Raw genomic sequence first — 11471 nt, forward strand, 5'->3', positions numbered from 1 at the left:
TCTTTACAATAGGAATTATACGAACTAAAACTAAATAAAAACAATATATAAATAAAGGCGAAAGTGTACGAGTACTTGTGTTTGTTATTCTTCGCGCTCAAATCGCTTGGCTAATATTTATAAAATTTGTTATTGACGTAACTGCCTTGTATTAACACAATATGGTACTCTTTATTCCGAAAGTACGGGATTCCCGTAGCATTTGATCGTGGTTGTTAGCTAAAGTCTGATAGTCAGTGGCGCTTTATAAAGAGAGTATACTGTGCATAAAAACGCGGGTAGTACCGCGGGTTGCAGCTAATTAATTATAATTTTAATGATTTGCATTATTTTTTAAGGCTTCAAAGATAAAATTGATTGAAGCAAAAAGCTGACAACACGTCAACATAAAAGTGATTAGCAATGACGCTAGGTTTCCTTAAGAAATCTTTTTTTTCTTTTCATTTTTGCAAGCTTAGATACGACAAAGCCCATTTGTCGAAAGCTACGCCGCCCGTGGGAGACATCGCAGCTCTCCAAAGCTCCATAAAAAACTTACACAAAATTCTTCACAAAAATGCTGTATAACCACATTACTTGGCTTCATGCTAATAACATAATAAATATAAATAGATAACACTCAACGGCCAACACTAAGCACTAAGCTTGTATCGCGGGTTCGATGGACACAAACACAGAAACGGGCACAACACAACTTGAACTGCAGACTAACATTTACACTATTTTATAACAAAATTGCCCAATAGATAAGTTAACCAGTCCTTAAAACTTGTATTCGACGACTTTGACGACGTCGGTGGCGCATTGGTAAAGCCTCTGACCCGAGAGGTCCTGGGGTCGATCCCGGTCGGGTCATTATGGGAAATGATCTTTTTCTGATTGGTCCGGGTCTTGGATGTTTATTACAATATCAATACATGTATTTGTTATAAAATATAGTATCGTTGAGTTAGTATCCCATAACACAAGTCTCAAACTTTCTTTGGGGCTAGCTCAATCTGTGTGATTTGTCCTAATATATTTGTTTATATTTTATTCCAAATCACCTTATAGTAATACCGTTATATTTCATCAAATGTATTTGCATAGCGTCATGTCGCCAGAGTCGGGGCAGACTGACCCCAATTTATTTACTCGGGGCCACTGTGATTTACCCAGCTGAGTTCTGTTTATTCTACTTTATTACTTTTCGCGTCAACTGCAAATACCTATCTGTTGTTTCAACAGATTTATGGGGGAAATTCTGCTCTTGGAAGAGAATTGCTTTCGCAGTATGGACCTTAATTTGTTGACTTTATAATTCGGTATAGCAAAGTCGCACTTTCCTTATAGTTAGTGTCGTTTTCATCTTATAAACGCTTATAAAGGCTCCTGGGGATAAATTGGTAAATTTACGTTATATTGAAACATTAGAGAAATTTGTCTTTCTCTTAATCTCACATGTCCTAGGTTTTATTCGAGACAATGATGCCGAGAAGCCCTGGGCGAGCGTGACGACTACATCGCGATCTCTGTTAGACTAAATTTTAATTTAACTATAATCGCAAATTGACTAAATCGAAATTGAACGATATCTCAGAATATAAAGTTTTTGAAGATTTGGCTGGGATTGAGCAACCAGCTACCTACTGACGTCCTTAGTTCCATGTGCCTTAATTTTCGACGCATTAGATGACTATGCTCAGTAAAAATATTTAATGATTTTTAGAAAGATAAAAAATCTGTACCTAAGTATGTGTGTTATAAATGGTTACATTGAGCTTGATGAGTCAAAATTACTACCACCAGTTAAATGTTAAGTAGCTTGAATATATTTTTTGCTTGAACAAAAACTCGCGCCAAACTCGAATTTCCGCTCGGGAACACTGCAGCAAAGTTCGCCTACAGAAATCTAAATAAGATCAACCAGTTAGAAATGTCGTCTACTTACTATACATATAGATTTCTCTTTTAATGAAAACACGTAGGAGATTCGCTGTCGACATCGCTCGTTAAGTTTCATTTACAAATAAATAAATGATGGTGATGATTCCAGCTGCGGTACTCCGGGATGAGCGATAGTTTGAAGATTCCGCTGTGACTTTATGACCAGTCATATGTCTGCCGTCAAGGCTCTTTGAGAATGCTGGCATTGTCTATAGTTGTCAAAGCTATTCCTTGTACGACATCTACACGAGGTTATATATAGGGACTCGACCACCACACGCTTCTCTCTCTATTCTAACCGTTATCCCAGTTCCAGCGAATATCATTTCTGACACTTCATTTGAACGAAAACTAGAGTGTGAACATGAGTCTTCAGTGAAGTTGCTATAGGCATACGATGCATTTTTACAGACATACTTTATTTAAAACCTAGGTATATAACTGACACTTTGTATAACTGTCGAGCAAACTATGTGTATACGCCTCTTCTATCTATAAATTGTCAATTTCTGCGGTTGGCGTGGACAAATTCTGCAGCTAATGCATTTCCGTATAGTACCGACTGTGTGTGCACCTCTATTACTGTGGGGGCTGTGATTGCGAATTTGGTATGACTTCGTAGGTCGGTGCGCTGTGGACTATACATGGACGAAATATTTTTAATATAAACTACGCTGCCATTTGACGAGTCTTTGATATGGTAGATCGCCATGGTACAGATTAACTTGATACTAAGTTCAGTTACGAGATGGATTATGTTTTATCTGCACCAGATTGTACAGTCGGCTGGACTTCAAGTTTCCCGACTTCTATACATTGAGTATAACGGTCAATATGCAATGAGTTTAAATAAATTAGTGTGCTGTACATCGGAAGGAAAAAACAGTTTTTTCAAAAATCAGTATAGTTGTCAGTTAATAAAATGTATTCTGAAAATAAAACCAAAAAGCGATGACCAACGATGCCAACGCCGCGCAGTTTACATAATTAATATCAAATTTTCGACTTAAAAATACTGCGGATATAGTGCACGCGACGAGTTCAGTTTGGAGCGCGGGCAGATGGTGATCTTATTTGATACAGCTTTGCCGACTTTTTAAAGTTTTGTACGAAATTAAAATGTCTCTTATTTAAAAAGACCGAATTTCATGGCAGACGAGAATTATCTCGTCTGCCACATTAGTGTCGAACTTCAAAGTTGAAACGCTGACAGGAAGATAGCAATTGTTTTTTAATAAATAAATTTAATCACAAAATTATTTTTAATAAATAAATTTAATCACAAAAAAAAATGTTTTTTGACATTATTTTATACTCAAAAGCAAAGAATTAGGCTTCTAGAGATACCGGAAAAATTCAAGGCGCACAGACTTACCATTCAAGTAATTATGTGGATGGACTAGGAATATTGCTTATAAAATAATAGGTACATAAATCGATTGTGTTCTATTAAGGTCGCCTTACGGAATCAACCGGCAGTGCGCTCAGTTGATAGAGATGGGATGGAATTAGCGCAACTTCTGTGTTGTAAATATTTTACGATAGTTTTCGGAACACGAGCTACTGCACTCGCTCATAATTTAATATAATTAATGGCGCTTTGACATTTTAAATTAATTGTTCGGAAATGTGGATTGAAATTTCAAAAATTGTGTTTAATTTTATAAATGTTGCGTCCGTTTTTGTCTTAGGGCACGGAAGGAAGTCTTGTCATTAGGAAGGAAGTCTTGTCATAAGGAAAGAAGTTTTGTCATAAGGAAGGAAGTCTTGTCATAAGGAAGGAAGTCTTGTCATAAGGAAGGAAGCTTTGTGATAAAGATTTTAAATTCAGAAATCTATATAAGTATGACAATATTTTTACACAATTTTATTTATTGTTTCTTTAAACCTAGCCGTGCTTTCTCAAACGTTAGTTTTTGGCTCAAATAAAATTGTACATGTTTGCTGATAAACTAGATTATTAGTCAGTTTTCCTAAACAGAAAGAATTTTGTGAAATGCAACTTATGTCACAAAATTCTTTCTTACAAATGAATTGATGAAATGAATTATAGACTTAGTATAGGTACATAGATCAACAAAAAAGGAAATCATCCAGCAGTACGCAATGACGGTATACGATCAAAGGATTTTTAAAGAAATTCATTCAAAAAGAAAAAAGCTATGTAATACTAATGGTTCGTTTAATACCAGAAAAAGCTGCTTTTTGGTTCCTAATATAAACAACTACTTAAATTTACGTTACTTTTGAAGTTAATGGAGATATCATGAATATGCTAATCCTGTCACAAGTAGCCTAATGTAAATAATACTAAGTACACATACATTATTAAACATGTTTCAAAAAGCTCTTATTTTTACATTTACTTGAAACACTATAAATACATATATTGCCTCTTTCGGCTCAGCAGCGCTCGTCTCGAAGACCGCAGGCAGTGGGCTCGCCTCCCCCGGGTCGCATTAGCAATGAAGAAGATACTATAGACTTGGCTCACTTTCATATTATCCCGCCATTAGCGGCTGTGAAGCCCCGAAACTGGAACTCGGTGTAAAAAGTTAAGTAAACTTTTGCAGTGGTTTTTTTCTATAGCTTTGGTTTTCGTAGTTCCATGAAGTATTTGTGTTTTGAGCATTCAATCTGATACAACCATTTCTATTCGAGTTTTTGGTTCCCAGATGGATATTTACATAAATATTCGAAGTTCAGTAAATAAAACAATGAATAAAAAATAAGTTAAATTTAAAAAATATTCTCTTTACATTCTATTTAATCACGTAATAGAAGTAGCAGTGCAGTATCCATAAAACAACAACATTATTTGCATTTATTTGGTAAACAAATGCATTGCGTTAAAAATATTACATCAATTAAAATCGTCATAAATCGCAAAGTGCCAATGTGTAGTATTTATGTTGATCTATGATGGTAACACATAATGTTTTGTGCAGTAATAACTAGCTCAACTGTACCAGAAAATATTAGAGAGACGACTATCACCCACGCCCGACCATATACTAAGAATGTTTCATATTGCACACAAATACTAGTACAGATTGAGATTAAGTTTTTACTGAACTAACTAATTGAAAATTAAAGTTTTTTAAAAAATATAGCAAAACTAAAGGATGTTGTCAACAAAAAGGCGCTCGCGCAGAGCTGCAGCGGACTAGTTGCCAACTAGTTAAATTAATTTGTAAGCGCGACTGTTCTGTGTCAAAAGCTCGGGCGCGATAAAAAGCTTCTGCAAGTTTCAAATTGGCACGGGCGGTAACTTTTGCGTCGTGAATGGTTGCACGCTTGAGCTGGGATACCCACTTGTCTCAATATTAAATGCCGTCGTCGGCCCCTCGAAGGATGTTTAGAGGACACGGCTTGTCTAAATGCAGATGTCGTTGCTAGAGCAAGTAGGTATGCACACAAAATACTTTACAATAAAAAATTGACAAATCATTTAATTTTATACGTGTGAGTAGTTCTAAATTGTAATCCAATATGTGTGATAGTTGTGATAGACCACTCGGTTCCAGAACATCATGAAGACACTGATTGACACCAGTGTGTTTGTCATGTCAGAATCCGATACAGAACTTGTTTCAGATTCGACTCTTACGAAGAATAAACTGTATGAAGTAATAAACTGGAATGTTTCATAGAAGTGGAGCTCCGACGCGCTACTAGTAAACTTATAAAAGCTCCCTAATCGGAATAATGGCAATGAATAATGACTATGACACAAAAGGATAGGCCAATCTGTAAGTTACCGACATACAGAGTAGCACTTAGCCGAGTCTATTTATTTATTCAACTTCATATGATCTAAACATATTATATACACATTATAAATTAACTTAAAACTAAGTTTATTGCTGACTTCCAAGGCAAGGCAGGTTGTTCGGTGGTAGGGTAATCTCAGGTAGGGTTGATAGGCAAAGGCAGACAGTTGTATAATAATATAATGAATAAATAAAATACAGACCCTGTGAACAATAAAAAAAAACTATAGCACTAAATCACTGTAAAATTTAGAACACTTTTCCGAAACATATTAAAACACTTACCCTTCAAGGGTCTATAAATAATTTAAGATATTTTAATTTTATTATTACAGCGTACGTGTGGTACGTGCCGATATCGTTATGGTAATGAATGAGTCAAAATGTGATTTCTAAATATCAAGTGGAACAATAATTTAAAATTTTGAATTTAGAATGAAAGAAATAAAAATCATGCCAGCGCGCACGCGACATGACTAAAGAGGTCATAATGTGTGGCGTTACAAGGTGAAGAAGAATCGGCGCAACAAACTTCAGTCTTTCAGGCGCAGTTTTTTCTCCAATAGACGTCAATTCACAATATTAGTTCGAACAACCATTACACGATCTGTCTTCCAATATATTACTCTACTTCCAATACATATCTGTAATTTACTATAATGGTATAATATATATTTTACATTACAGAAAAAATATAAAAAAACAGCCAATTTTACATATAAAGGATAGAGGATAGGATAAGGGATTTACACACAAAACGAAACCAAGAGAACTTCGAAGAACTTTACACTTTCTTCACTGTTCCTACCTTTAGCAAACTGTAATCTGACCACGGCATATAAAGGTAGATTAGCAGCAACAAGCCGAGTGAAGGCGGAACAATTGGAACACGTAGCTCTCCCGCGCCGAGGGCAATGCTGTTTTTTTACCCCAGCACTTCGATTCTATTGGCTCGCGATATTGAATCGAGAGCACTTCTACAGAGAAATAAAAAAGCAATCGTTGGTTTAAACATAATGTTGGATTAAGAGATTTCGTTCCTGATTTTATGTGAAAAAAGTTGTATTGTACACAGAAACCCAAATAATCTCATTTTTCAATCCTGCCACAAAATCTGTTAGCTCAAATAAGATTCATACTGGACTCGAGCGTGAGTGTACCTGCACGGCTTACGGTGTAATATAATTTAGTATTTGGCTTAAAATAAAAACGGAAACCGGCTATAGCATAAATCAATGAACAGAATGTTAACGTAGGCTAGTCAGGTCATATATTTCGGATCTACTACGCCACAGCCATGAACACAAACAGTATATGCGGTGATGAAAGAAAAAAAAAAAGTTCATCAAAATTGATCCAGCGATTTAAATGTGAGAGTGACAAGACTGACTTTTCCATTTGTAATATTTGTATGGAAGTATTTTATAAAGATGTTATGTGATAGAAGCAGTGTAAAGATGTTCAACTTCTAGTATTAAGTTTACTATGGCCGGGCTGAGGCAAACATTTGAGACAATGTCGCTTAGAACTTCATTTTTATGAAAGCATTGCCGTCTCACATCCTGCGATGCAAGTTGCAGACTTTCCAGCTGCAACTTTAGGCTTTTCCATCTGAGTTATTTCATTTTGCTCGGTTTGCTGTTAACATGTATTATAAAGTGTTTTAATTATAGGGAACATTTACATTTATTATTTCTGCTTGCCAACGTGGTAGTCCTCCCCAACACATGACACATGTACTGTCTCGCCCACCTGCACACTGAAGGACCTGTATCGCCACAGATAGTGTGGTTTCGATGGCGATTTATTGGTACCTATTCCCAATTTTAGTAGAGTCGATACGTTATAAAGAATTTTTAAAATTAATTTATCAAAGACAAACAAAATTTATTAGAATTTATGCTCGTCTACTATGCTATTAAAAACACCGGTTACTCTCATATTGAGTTGTGGTATCGACAGACTCGTCGACTAAAGTTTCAAACTGTTCAGGAGATCAGCACAACTCAATTATAATTATTAAGGCGAGACATTAGCAAGTGGACACAACAAGGTTCCTTTGATTCTCAGTATTTGGGTTTTCTGTTGGCTGTCTGCTAGGCTGGGTTAGGTTTTAAGAGGTTTACTTTTAATTATAGATGTAAAATTTGCGGTCATTCTTTTAAATAATTGTATTCTTTATTTTATTCTTCTGACTTAAGTTTAACACAGTACATTTTCGGAAAATCCTAATTGGGCCTGGTCTTGATGAATTTTTCTCACGTTGCATGATAATCATAGGAATATATAATGTGGGAAGTAAAACCTGTAAATATAACTCACCTTATTGAGCAGTCGTTTCAAAATACATTTGTCCATCCTATGGTTCATTATTCTGGGCATCCTTTATTTATCCTTTATCTCAATATTAAGGCATTATTCCCTCAAGGTTGTCCTCTGTCTGAAAGTCAAGTTGCAGACAAAAATATATTGTTTTTGTCATCACTCCTTGATTTGTCTACGATTTAATGAACGTCTGCAGTTTCTCGGAATATTTTATTTTATAATATGTAGGTATGTGTACGTTGGACTTTATGATGATCACCGTGGGAGCCGTCTAGAGCGACCTGACCGACATCCAAAGATACTTTATAAAAATTAACTCATGGACATAGCGGGCGGCGGTTCGAGGATTCTGCACGAGTGTGAGGTTCTGTTCGACATTTTCTCAGTAAATGCTGTATTGTGTTATACTTATATAATATTGCAAATATAATTATAAAACATTGTTTAGTATAATATATCCCACCAAAAACATTTTCATGTAAAAATGTTGCCAAGACGAGTCTTGCAAGTCGAGTTTTCTTCACAAACTCTACACTTTATTCAAAATGTATGAAAAAGTGGTCAGATCTCATGTAGAGCCAAGATTCTTCATATGTGCGCCCTAACTTTACCAGACCTAACTTCACATACTCTACATTCTAGTTAAAACATGTAACTTGGCCGTTTTGTTACTCTAAAAATAAGATTACGAATGCCTATGATATCTACGTGACGGTAGCAAAACGGCCAAGCCACACGTTTTAACTCAAGTGCCCTTGCGCTTCACTGGGCTCGTCTTGGCGGGGACACTCGTGCCCCTGGATTTATATAATATGACAAATCACGAAGGAACAAATTGGTTATGCCGCTTCCGCCTGGTCCTGGTCAAAATGGTCTTGCCATTCTGCTCATATGAGAGAAAGATGGCGATGATATAGTCAAAAAATATTCATCGAAGCTATAAGCACATAACGGAACCGTCTATTTGAATTTTTCCAAACATATTTGTGTTCGACTAAAAAACAACGAAAATAGAAAACAAAAGAATGCAATAAAATCAAACAAAGGCAGTATTAACACATTCCTGAAAAATATTCTTTCAAAATGCATTGATGCAAAATAACTAGCCAGTTATTTTTTTACTATCTGCGCTGCGGAGCTTGGCTCCCATGGGAAATTCGGGATACAAAGTGCCCTAGGTGTTATTTCTAGTGAAAACGAGTTAGACAAACAGACTATTAGTATTGACGTCAATGAAGAAAACAAAAAGTTTTCGCCCACTCCCTTGACCCCCGCTCCGCAAGATATATGGCAAATAAATAAACTCGATCGAAGATAATAATGAAAAGTTTTCTCACACACCTACCTCCGGGGACGTGGAGTGATTTACACAATGTTGTGACAGTTCGGAAGGTCAATGTCTTTTTAAACCCGTTCAGAATATAAAGTTGGAAAAAAATCTCTCTCTCATTCTCGCATGTTGTCGGTAATGTGCGGCCGCGAAGCTCGGGGTCAGCGTTTAAAACATCATAAATTATACACCTAAACCTTCCTCAGGAATCCCACTCTCTATTGGTGAAAGCCACATGAAAATCCGTGTAGTAGTTTTTAAGTTTATTGCGAACAGACAGACAGACACGGCAGATGACTTCATATAGACATAGGCATCGACCTAGATTGCCGGAAAATTTAAGAAACATGCGCGGATCAATCTCAAAATGATTGTTGGTAATTGACATCATTCGAGTAATTAGTTTATGTTGAGTTCACAAGAGTAAACTCATCACAAACTGATTACTGGTTACTAACTAATCTAAGTAAGAACTTAGTTTAGTTATTAAATAATCTCAATAAGATTATTTGGATGAAAATTACTATTTTGAATCAATTCGTTTTTTTCTTCCATATCGATTGTTGATGTTGATTGTTATTACCAACATTTGTATCAGATTTTATTGTTTTACTTGTCTTTTACAACAACCTATCTAATCTAATAGCAATAATTACGAGTAAACGAAATAGTGAATCATATGAAACCTCCTCACGGTGGCTTCCTCCACCGAACCGCAAGCAAATGATGGTCTAGAAAATTACAACAGGTACCCAAGGCAGACTGATACAAAACTCATGGCGCACGAGATCTCAATAACTACAAATCATAAATGAGTAAATTTTGACATGGCATTTAGCCCATCGCTGTCCAAAATTTATCATGTAATTTTTTGGCGTCAATAATTTGATGTATTTCACCCCGCACTTTAAGTCCCGCGCAGCTAGCAGATTAAATTATAATTCATAAATAAACTACGTAATCAAACATTTGTCCGCTGCGATATCAACTCCCAAACCCGTTATTGCACCATCTAACTCACACATATCACTTTGACATAAATTCCGTCGCTAATGCATCGCATATTGTGTTGCAACTCGTCTGTCCTAGCTGAGCGACAATCGTGACAAAGCGGAACACAGACAGATGCGGCATACTGGTTTGAGAGCGAAAGAAATAGATAAAATTTACCAGCTGCTTCTCCTCTCACGCATATTATAAAATTCATTCAAGGGAAAGACCAAAAAACTGGAGATATCTTAATATTTACTAATGTTTAATCTCCATCCTCCAATAAATCCGCCATACAGCTAAAGCATGATCTTTGAAGAATATATAAGGACGAGATACTGAATCTATTTACTTATGATGAATGTAGATAATTGAATGTGTAATGAAACAGCGTCGCGATGTTACGGTCGATCCAGATTGAATTACCTAACTTTTCAGAAATGTGTGCCTTGTTTTTAATTTTATGCGGCGGCTATGACGCTATGAGAGAGAGTTTTCGAAGCTGGTTGACTACTAAATTGATATTTGTTTTCTATTTTCTAAAATTAAAAAGGGTGTTATAATGTATAATGGACAGATAAGGAGTATAGGCCATGACCCACCACGCGGGCATTGAAACTTAACGTGACTTCCGAAGCACGGAGGAACTCAAAATAATACATTTTTGGTCGCCCACCCAACATGATCGATCATTGTGAGACTATCACAAGCCGATCGCCTTAACCATGGCGTCATTGAGCTCTGCATGTAACATAGGGGAAAAACTTTTGTTTTTCCCCAAAATCAGACTGTCATTGAATTAAAATTTTAGAAGTAAAGCTTTACAAATTCAATACGCTCACAGAGTTCTTCTCTCAAGTCCTCGCGCTGCGGAATTGGCTCAATACATTTCTTTTCAGCGCTGTGATTTGTGGAGCATTTGCCGGCCCATTGGGTCCCGGCTGAAGTGAGCTGTGTTATATTGTTATTTGCTAACCGTACACAAACTGCAGATTGCACATCGTCTGTCTTTCAAACGGGTACTCTTGTGATTTGTTGTTGTTACACCTGTTGTTCGTAGTCAAATCTTTTTTACTCAGTTACACAAACAGACAGTTGTCAAATCAAATAATTTATTTAGAAATTAG

The sequence above is a fragment of the Plodia interpunctella genome, chromosome 21 (assembly GCF_027563975.2).
Source record: "Plodia interpunctella isolate USDA-ARS_2022_Savannah chromosome 21, ilPloInte3.2, whole genome shotgun sequence".
In the NCBI taxonomy this organism is placed as follows: Eukaryota; Metazoa; Arthropoda; class Insecta; order Lepidoptera; family Pyralidae; genus Plodia; species Plodia interpunctella.